Source organism: Zalophus californianus, chromosome 8, assembly GCF_009762305.2.
Source record: "Zalophus californianus isolate mZalCal1 chromosome 8, mZalCal1.pri.v2, whole genome shotgun sequence".
Lineage (NCBI taxonomy): Eukaryota > Metazoa > Chordata > Mammalia > Carnivora > Otariidae > Zalophus > Zalophus californianus.
Window position 1 is genome coordinate 124,758,723 of NC_045602.1, and position 11,026 is coordinate 124,769,748.

Consider the following 11,026-nt stretch of genomic DNA (forward strand, 5'->3'; position numbering starts at 1 on the left):
GCATTTCACTGCCTTCACAAAAGAATGTGCTGGTCGTGCTGATGAGAATATTCCAGTCTGCTCCGCAATTATGTTTCCCGTTATCAGTGAATACACTGACGTTCTGATTTTCCACATCAGTCCCGTGAGCTTGGTAAATGTAATCCCACCTCGGAGAGAAGACATCAGCTTCTAAGCCCGTGTAGAATCAAACAAATCTTGGTTACAGAAGCGTTAAGTCTCAATTGAATTTGGTAAGAAGACTTGTAAAGAGAGGGGAAATAATCTGACAGACATAAGTACTGGGAGGTTTTACATGCAGGGCTGAAAAATGCCTTCTCAACAAGATAAGGGAGAGAAGGTTGCAGAATGTTAACACTGCCAAGGCCGTAAGAGGACAATATGCCCAGGGCATTGTTGGAAACCAATTGGATGGGGCAACAGCCACAGGTTAGATAAAACCTTACGTATCCCAGACTCCTAGAAGATAACAGGAGAAAAACTTAAGTCTGGTGATGCCTTTTTAGATATAACACCAAAGCCACGATCCACAAAAAAAATCATTGATTATTAGCTGGATTTCATTAAAATTTAACACATCTGCTATGCAAAAGATAATCGGAAGAGAACGCAAAGACAAGCAAGAGGTTGGGAGAAAATACTTGCAAAAGACACATCCGATAAAGGACTGCGATCCAAAATATGAAAAGAACACTTAAAACTGAACAATAAGAAGACAAACAATCCAATTAAAAAACAAGTCAAAGACCCCACCAGACACCTCACCAAAGATGATACATACATGGCAAATAAACATATGCAGATATGTTCCACATCGTACGTCATTAGGGAAATGCAAAATCAATGCAATGAGACACCACCACACAACCATGAGGCGGGCCAAACTCCACAGAGGATCGACGACACCAGATGTAGGTGAGGATGTGGAATGACAGCAATTTTAATTCACTGTACAGTGTCTGGAGAAATATCCCCCTTCCTACTGAGTGGCCTCCCACCTCCCAGTCTGCCTGACATCAGATCCCAGAGCCATAAGTTGTCTGGTTAATTGACTGCCTTACCTGTTTTTATGCCAAGTCCACGAGAGGTAAGATAAATATGTGAGAACGATTTGGGGCACAATGGGTCTTACAGACTTAACAAACACATACTAGGCACCTGTAATCTAGCACATTCTTTCAGTTGTATCTTCACTCACAGTTTACAGCTGAGGAAACATTTATCCCTCAAGAGGATGAATGACTCGCTCCATTTATATAAAGTTCCAAAAACAAAAGGAATTAATTGACAGTGTTAGAACAGAAGAATGGGTAATCTCCGGGGAAAAGGGATAGGTAGTGATTGGGAAAAGCACAGGGGGCCAACTTCTTGCTGGTAAGAAGCTATTTCTTGACTCGGTCTTGTTCTCTGGCTGTGATAATTCATCCATTTGTACACTTATGATTCATGCTTTTTTTGTTTGATATACTTACATCAATATGTATTAAAATGCCTCATATGTTATTGCTAAAATGAAAACTGATAGATGGTTGAAATCGAAATTGAAGAAAGTCCTCCTAACATAGAACAAAAAGATGGAGATGGAAAAGACAGAGAGAGGGGCACCTGGGTGGCTCAGTTAAGAGACTGTGTCAGACACAATACATTTTAAAGATTCTAAAAGTTTTTCATGGATTGAAAATATATTCATCTATGAAGAAAAAAGACTCAGACCGGTATTAGATTTCCCATCAGAACGGGGCACCTGGGTGATTAGTTGGTTAAGTGGCTGACTCTTGATCTCAGCTCAGGTCTTGATCTCAGGGTCGTGAGTTTGAGCCCCATGTTGGCCTCCACACTGGGCATGGAGCCTACCTAAAAAACAAAAAACAAAAAGAAGAAGAAGAAGAAGAAGAAGAAGAAGAAGAAGAAGAAGAAGAAGAAGAAGAAGAAGAAGAAGAAGAAGAAGGATTTCTCATCAGAAGTGAAAAGCCAAATGCCCATAATGTAGTATATTAAAAGTTCTGAGATTTCTAACCTAGAACTCTATTCCTTGCCAAATGTAATCAAGTAGGAGGGTAAATTTAAGACATTTTCAGACTTGCCAGGACAAGAGAAAGTTTGTCTTTTTTTGTAATCTGTTTTTTTAAGGTATGGACAAAACATGGAAGTCTTGGTTATGTTTGCAGGACAGAATATAATAATGTTCACTGCATCAGTTAGGATATGCTTGGTTATGCTGCAGTAATAAATAACCCCCAAAATCTCAGAGGCTTAGGACAACAAAGATTTACATCTCCCTCATACTACACGTTGACGGTCTATGGGTGGGGGTGCTCTGCTCTCCTGGGACCCAGACGGACGGAGGCTCTTCCATGTGGAATGTTGCTAGGTGTAGCAAGAAGCAGGAGAGCATGCGTGTCTTCGTGCAGGGCATGGAACTCCCTCAGCCGTTAGACGCTCCAGCCGAGAGTGACAAAAGTCACTCCCTCCCACAGCCCCTCGGCAAGCACTAGTCACATGGTTACACGCAACTAAAAGGGGGTGGGGAACTCCTGAAATCAGCGAAGCTGACAAAAGGTGGAAAATAGAAGCAGGGAGGAAAGACTGAAAAAAAATACTGCTCATGCCTTCCCCTTTGGGCGTCAAAAGGGATTGTCCACATTGTGGAAGAAGAAAATAGAGGTTAGGTTTATTGACCTTATGGGGAGAAACGAGAACTACAAGTAAGTATATAAATATCAATGGTAGAAGAAAGCAGAGAGTATAAGTAAACTTTACAGGCAGTAAATATTGTCTAGCTATTGTTCATATTTAGGGAGATTATCACTAGAAAATCAAAATGAGTACAAGAGGTTGCCCCAAGGGAGTTGGGAGATGGGCACGAGAGTTTGCTTTTCATGGTAAACGGTCCTGTGCTGTTTGATATGTTATCACGTGTGTGGACGTATTCACAAGGCTCTCCGGAGAACAGATGTGTCTGTACCTGTGTGTGTATGAGAGAGAAGGAGAGAGACTTATTGCAGGAATTGGCTCACACACACACACACACACACACACACACACACACACACACACACGACCTGATGTCTGTAGGCTGGAAACCAGGAAAGCCAGTGGTGTAAGAGACCAAAGGCCTGGGACCCGAGGGAGCAGATGGTGTAAGTCCTGATCTGAGTCTAAAGAGCTAAGAACCGGGAGTGCCAGTGTCCAAGGGCGGGAGAAGAAAGATGGCCCAGCTCAGGAAGAGAGAGCAAATGCACCCTCCCTCTGTCTTTTTATTCTATTTAGGCCCTCAACAGATTGAGTGATTCCCCCCTCCCAACACCATTGGCAAGGTTGATCTTCTTTATTTAGTCTCCGGATTCAAATGCTAATCACTTTCAGAGACACCCTCGCAGACACACCCAGGGAGAACATTTTACCAGCTCTCTGGCCATCCCTCAGCCCAGTCAGGTTGACACAGAGAACTCACCATCACAATGAACTCCATTTTGTTTCAAATAACATAGTCTTTGAGGTCGCACATACAAGCTTCACCATGTTGGGCCACTTTCCCAGACTTCGGCTTCTTTTTTTATAAAGTGGGGTGAGACTTTTATGAGGATTACGTGAAATCATGTATGACAAGAGCCTGGCAGGACGCCTGACATGCAGCACACACGGGTTAGATTGGCGACACATCACAGACCTCAGGTCCAGATTGGCTCTGTGCACAGAGATCTGGGCCCCAGGTCCTGACAGAGAAGGTTCTGGGAGACCATCCAACCCACCTGCTTAGGCACGAGTGGCCTGCTCATATCCACAGCTACACAAGGAGTCAGTCCACAGGACCAGAACTAGAATGGGCTCCTCTCTTCCCGCCCAGGGCCCTGCTGACCAGCCCTGCTGGCCAGCCCTGCTGGCCACCCCTACGGTCTCTGAATCAGAACCGAATTTGGCCCTGGACATGGAGAAGCATTCATTTGGGAGGGACGGAATCATTTCCTCCTGTGCAAATTTGTTTCTTTTTGTGCTGGCAAGTCCAAGGTGTTCTGACAAAGGTCAAAAGTATTTATTTTCTTTAATACTGTGGGGATCAGAGTGAGGCACAGATGAGGGTGAGCCAAAGCGGGGAAAGGAGAAAGAGGGGTGTTGCCAACTTTGAGAGCTGAAAGAGCTTCTTATCACAGGAAATGGCTGTTTTGGGGACACAGACGCAACCTTTGGTTTTCTATCCAAAACAGCAGAAATAACAAGGAGGGAAAACTAAGAAATCATTGAACACAGATGATATGGTTAAGGCCACCCTCCATCTGGTCCTGCCCACCTCCCCAGCTTCATCTCCCCCTGCTCCCTGCCCCATCTGACACCTGAGCCTTGCCGGTCCAGGGGCTCCTGAACGAACTGCCCTGTGCTATTCCCTCTGACTGGATTGCCAGACCTCAGTTCCTGGGCCAGTTGGGCCCTTCCTCTAGGACTCAGATCAGGCGTCTTCTCCTTCTCAAAGATCACAATGCCCCCCCCCCCCCGCACCGCCCCCAGCTCTTCTGTGTACCCACCACATCCCATCTTGCCGTTTTTAAACTTATCAAGCTGTGTCAAAATTGCCCATACACCCATCTGTCTTTCCAATTGGACTGGAGATCATACACTGGACCCTAAGGCTCAGATCTGGCATTCAGACAGAGTTATATTTTATTTGGCCTGCACTATTTGGGCCCACATGGAGTTTTTACTTTTTTTTTTTTTTTTTTGCTTTCATTGCCAAAAATTAAAAATTAAGAGATTGCGCATAAAAATTCCAACTTCTGGCTTCTCTTGACAAATTGGAAATCCAGTAAGATGGGTACAGTCCTTCACCCTTGAGGCAGCAGCCCCCTTTGGATTGAGCATGGTTCCTCTATTTCTCTGCAGTCCCCACCATGCCCTATGGTCTCTGCATTAAAGCCTCATATCAGAGCTATTTGTCATAACTCTTGCAATACTGGGGTGTTTTTTTTTTATAGTGGATTAAGGAAGAAAGTAAAATATTTATTTTACCCATGTTCCCTCTTCATACCTCATCCACTTCCCTCATTTCCATCACCAGGTTAGACCCTTAGGTACCTTGCCTTTCCACCTTTGCACTAGGAGCGCCTTGAAAACACACAGGATGCTTATTCAGCTCTCTGGATCCAACAGCAAGCCCAGTGCCACGGTCAGAGTTGGTCTCCATAAATGCTTGCTGGAATCATGAATGTAACTCTTGCTGTTAGAAGAGAATCCCCCTTAGCCATCCATTCAACAAATTTTACTGAGTTCATCCGTGCATCCCTTTCCCTGACTTGGTGTTCAATCAAGCTTTACAACTTTATTAAAACAGCCTCTTTCCTGAACGATCTGGCACCGGCGCAATACCAGTGTCTAAAACTTGTCTTTTCATCTCACAATCCAGCCTTCCAGCAGAGGCTGGTAATTTTATTTCTTTTGTTGTTGTTTCTTAATCACTATGACGTTTTGGAAGAGATTTAAAGCTGCCCTTCGGCGGGAGTAAGTGCTCAGCAAGCATTTGTTGGGGAAGGGATGAAAGAATAAACAATAGAATAGTCAGCACTTGGTAAATAGTTGATGAAGGAGAATCAAATGAGCTAATGCAATGGGAAACTGATGTATATATAATCTGTGAGTAGTGGAAATTGTAACCGCGAGGGACAGCATTGCAGCATTGTCCGCTGGCGCCATCTGCTGGACATAAGGTAGCACAACAGGTCTGTTTCTGCTTTAGTAGCGCGTGGGGACGCAGGCTTCTGGAAATGCCCGCAAGGAGCTGAGTCAACGGGGCGAGGTGGGGGGGGGGTACATTTCAGCAAAATCTAACATGCGCCGGATACCGTGCTAAGTGCTTTACATGCATTATTTCTCTTCATCCTCTGCTGTCACTAGAAGAGGCAGATACTACTATTATTGCGTCTTTAGAGATTAAAAATCTGAGACTTACAGAGGCTTACAGTGGATTCATAGTGCGTGAAGCCATATAGCTAGTGGGTATTTGAGATAAGACTCAAACCCAGCTCTGTGTGACTTCAGAGCCTATTGAGGGTGAGGTTCCCCAGGAATCAGACTCTAACGTGGAGGTGTGCATGCAGAAAGCTTACTGCAGAGTGCTCTGGGGAGCACAGTTGGAAGGGACAAGTCAAACTGCAATGCAGCCTTATGGGAGGCCTCAGCTGATGCCCACCCTGGGGGGAGGGGGGAGGAGTACGGAGCGGGGATGGCAAGGAGGCTGGACCTTGGGACTCCCACTTCATTTAGTCATTGGATGCAGTACTTGGGCTAGGTTGAGCTCTTCAGCCAAGGGCAAGTCCCCAAGAGGGACTCAGTTGAGCACCGTCAGCCGCCAATGCTCCCAGCAGCTGGGGGATTAAGTGCCTTGGTCCCGGAGTGCGGCTTCTGGGCAGCATGCCACAGTTTCCACTATGGAGCCAGGCACCTATCTTATCTGCAGTGCTGCTCAAATAAGGGGAACAGCTGGTAGGTAGACACATCAGTGGCATGCACAGCGGGAGGGGCACTAAAATCGCGAAAGTGGTTCTGCCCACCATCGGCTCAATGAACCTGTGGCTCAGGCCAGGCCTGCCATCCAGCTGCAAAAACCGGTGTGTTTTCACCAGTTCATACAGAAATAATATATAGATTATTTCATGGGTTCCAAGCCATTAACAAAAAAGTAAAATGCAATGTTCGGCTAGCTGGGCAATTGTTCAGTGATTCGTCACATCCTCAGATAAGGAACAGAAGGATTGAGGGCCACAAACTTGACTAATGCATTGGAGTAACTGATTTTTTTAATTTTTTTGAAGATTTTTATTTATTTATTTGACAGAGAGAGACACAGCGAGAGAGGGAACACAAGCAGGGGGAGTGAGGGAGGGAGAAGCAGGCTTCCCGCGGAGCAGGGAGCCCAATGTGGGGCTCGATGCGGGGCTCGATCCCAGGACCCTGGGACCATGACCTGAGCCTAAGGCAGACGCTTAATGACTGAGCCACCCAGGCGCCCCTGGAGTAATTGATTTTTAAAAATTCACTTTCTGTTGGGGAGATTGGAGTTAGAAAACCCAAGTTTTAAACCCAGCACTATTGCTGATGAACTGTGTGATCTTTTTTTTTTTAAGATTTTATTTATTTATTTGAGAGAGAGAGAGCATGAGCAGGGAGTGGGGTACAGAAAGAGAGGGAGAAGCAGGCTCCCCATTGAGCAGGGAGCCCAACGCAGGGCTTGATCTCAGGACACTGGGATCATGACCTGAGCCGAAGGCAGACGCTTAACCAACTGAGCCACCCAGGCGCCCCAAACTGTGTGATCTTTGTCATATTTCTTCCATTGGTACAGTGAGAAGGTTGGAAGAGGAAGCAGAATCATCAATAAACATAGGAAAAGATGCTTACCTTCACTAGGAATAAGAGAAATGCAAATTAAGACAAGCAGATACACGCCAATCAAATTGGCAAAATCAAAAAGCCTAATAATTCCAGGTGTTGATGTAGATATGGAGAGAACAGGGATTTTCATACAATGCTGGTGGAACTGTAACTTGGTACAATCAACGTAAATTAACGATTTGTGGTAAGGCTGGAAAATGTGCATATATTATGATATAGCAGCTCAACTTTTAAATATATACCCTAGAGACATTCTTGCGAGTGTGTCCCATGAGATGTTCTAGAATGTTCATTGCAGCTTTGAGGAAACAACTTATAATCTCAATGTGTGTTATGGAAATAGATTAGATAAATACGTTGTGATATATTCAGGCAACGGAGTACTGTCACAACAGTGAAAAAAATTTTTTTAAAGATTTTATTTATTCATTTGACAGAGATAGATACAGCAAGAGAGGGAACACAGCAGGGGGAGTGGGAGAGGGAGAAGCAGGCTTCCCATGGAGCAGGGAGCCCGATGTGGGGCTCAATCCCAGGACCCCGGGACCATGACCCGAGCAGAAGGCAGACGCCCAATGACTGAGCCACCTAGGCACTCCCTGAAAAAAAAATTTTTTTAATTTTTTTTAAGATTTTATTTATTTGACAGAGAGAGCAGAAGCAGGCAGAGTGGCAGGCAGAGGGAGAGGGGGAGGGAGAAGCAGGCTCCCCGCTGAGCAAAGAGCCCAATGTGGATGCTGGGATCACCACCTGAGCCAGAGGCAGACGCTTAACCGACTGAGCCACCCTGGCACCCCCACAACAGTGAAAATTAACCATATCTGTGAGTCTGAGCATGTTTAGGTCTTGAAACCCTAATGCTGAATGGTAAAAGCAAAGTACACAATGTTACATATAACAAGATGGCATTCATATAAAAAATTTTAAATCCAGAAAGCAATTCTATGTATTGTTCATAGATATAAATGTATGTGATAAAACGATTAAAATACGGTGGGAAAAAATATATAACCAATTCCAGATAGTGGTTTCCCCTGGGGAGATGAACTGAGGAAGGATATGAAAGTGATTTCAATTTTATTTACAATGTTCTGCATCTTTACTATTTAAAATTAGAACCAAAACTGACAAGAGATTTGTCTCATTACTGCCTTATGATTTTGTATGTTTAAACCTTTGAATATATAAATGAAAATGAAAGAATTGGAATAGAATGATCTAAGGTCTCATTCAGCCCTAAATTTATATGCACAAAACATACACAAAACATGATACAGTATACAAAGAATGGGGTTCAAATCTCAGATCAGTTGAAGGTCTTTCGGTTATGAGTGACCAACACACGTGCATATCACACCCACAACAAAATTTTCTGAAAGAAAAGGGAATTCATTGGCTCATGTTACCAAATAGTCATGTGCAGCCTTGGGTAAGGCTTGATCCAGGACTCGAAAGATGCCACCAGACCCATTTCTCAGCTCTTCCTGTCCCCTGGCCCAAATATGATTACACAATTCCCGAAGCAGTATCCAGAGAAGAAGAGACAATCTGTGTCCCTGAATTATCAGCAGATGTCCTTGCTAATAATTAGAGCACCTTTTTTTTTTTTTAATTAAGTAGGCTCCACACCCAGTGTGGGGCTTGAACTCATAACCCTGAGATCAATAGTCTCGTGCTCTACCAACTGAGCCAGCCGGGTGCCCCCAAAATGCACTTTTAAGTATTGCTTTTTTGCTTATGATACTGGCAAACAAGAAATTTCTTGTCCTGTGGGTAGGAGAGTGGGGGGGGGGGATGTCTTCTATTTGGTTCTCCAGATTGGCTCTCTATTCTCCCCTCCTCCTCCGTGTCCTAGGGTAGGGGGCAGGCCTGCAGGGGCTATAGCAACAGACTCCCTGTCCTCAGTCATCTGGTTCAGTTCCCAGTAGCAGACCAGAGGGAAAAGAGTGATTTGAGCCGGGCGCCTGGGTGGCTCAGTCGTTAAGCGTCTGCCTTCGGCTCAGGTCATGATCCCAGGGTCCTGGGATCGAGCCCCGCATCGGGTTCCCCGCTCCGCGGGAAGCCTGCTTCTCCCTCTCCCACTCCCCCTGCTTGTGTTCCCTCTCTCACTGTGTCTCTCACTGTCGGATAAATAAAATCTTTAAAAAAAAAAAAAAAAGAGTGATTTGAGCCATTTATTCCCTCAGCTCCTTCCTTGTGGGGCCATACTGGGCTGGCTTCACCCCTCCCATTCCACGTGACTCCCCTCCCCGTTCTACTCCCGGCTCTCTCACCTTGCTCCTTCTGGCCCAGGGCTGGTGATAGCTCCGCGGTTACCAGCCCTGGAGCGCTGCACTATTCTTTGTAAACAGTCTTTATTAAACTCTCTTTGGAATTCTCCTGTGAGTGTGCCATATTAAGATTCAGAGATATTCATCAGTCATTCCACTTCTCCTTACCCACCCTAGAGAAACACTTGCACATATGCCTACGGGGCAAGTGCAAGGATATGTGCTACACCCTTGTTTGCAATAAGAAAAAATTAGAAACAATTTAAACGTCTTCAAATAGGGAAATAGCTAAATAAACTATAGTACATCCATATTATGGAATATTATGCAGCTGTTTAAAAAGGAGATGGATCTATTTGCATAACATGGAAAGACTTAGACTTCTAAGATATATTTTTGCATGCAGAAAGTAAGATTCAGGGGTGCCTGGGTGGCTCAGTCAGTTAAGCGTCTGTCTTTGGCTTGGGTCATGGTCTCAGGGGCTTGGGATTGAGTCCCACATCTGGCTCTTTACTCAGCGGAGAGTCTGCTTCTCCCTCTCCCTCTGCCCTTCTCCCCACTTAGTATCTCTCACTCTCTTGCTCTCTCTCTCTCTGTCTCAAATAAATAAATAAAATCTTAAAAAGAAGATTCAGTACCATCATAAATTATATTAAAATGATACCTATTTCTATAGTTTTATGAATTCTATAGAACTATGGGAAATTTTTCACTGCCCCTCCCTGTGGAAAGATTATACATCTCTGCCCCTACTGAAGTGGGGCTTGGCCATATGATTTGCTTTGGCCAAGGAAATGTGAGTGAAAATGACGTGATACTTCTAAGCAGAAGCTTTTTTTATTTTTAAAGATTTTATTTATTTATTTGACAGAGAGAGACACAGCAAGAGAGGGAACACAAGCAGGGGGAGCGGGAGACAGAGAAGCAGGCTTCCCACGGAGCAGGGAGCCCGATGTGGGGCTCCATCGCAGGACCCCGAGATCATGACCTAAGTTGGAGGTAGACGCTTAACGACTGAGCCACCCAGGCGCCCCATAAGCAGAAGCTTTAAAAGCTTCCACCGTTCTTTGTTTTCCCTCTGCCATGAGATTAGCACATCCTGGCTGATCCTTCAACCTATGTCCAGAGAAACAGCTGCAGCCAACCCATGACAAACATGTAAGGATCAAGAAATAAATCTCTGTGGGGCGCCTGGGTGGCTTAGTCGTTGAGTGTCTGCCTTCGGCTCAGGTCATGATCCCAGGGTCCTGGGTTCGAGCCCCACATCAGGCTCCCTGCTCTGCAGGAAGCCTGCTTCTCCCTCTCCCACTCCCCCTGCTTGTGTTCCTGCTCTCTCTATCTCTCTCTCTCTCTGTCAAATAAACAAATAAAATCTT

The 11,026-nt window shown here is 45.0% G+C and overlaps 1 non-coding gene across 1 annotated transcript; it reads right to left on the minus strand.

Annotated features, from left to right (window-relative positions):
- Positions 1-9,006: 9,006 nt before the first annotated feature.
- On the minus strand, positions 9,007-9,079 carry TRNAN-AUU. Its single transcript has one exon. It is a non-coding gene; the product is annotated as a tRNA-Asn (tRNA).
- Positions 9,080-11,026: the final 1,947 nt, after the last annotated feature.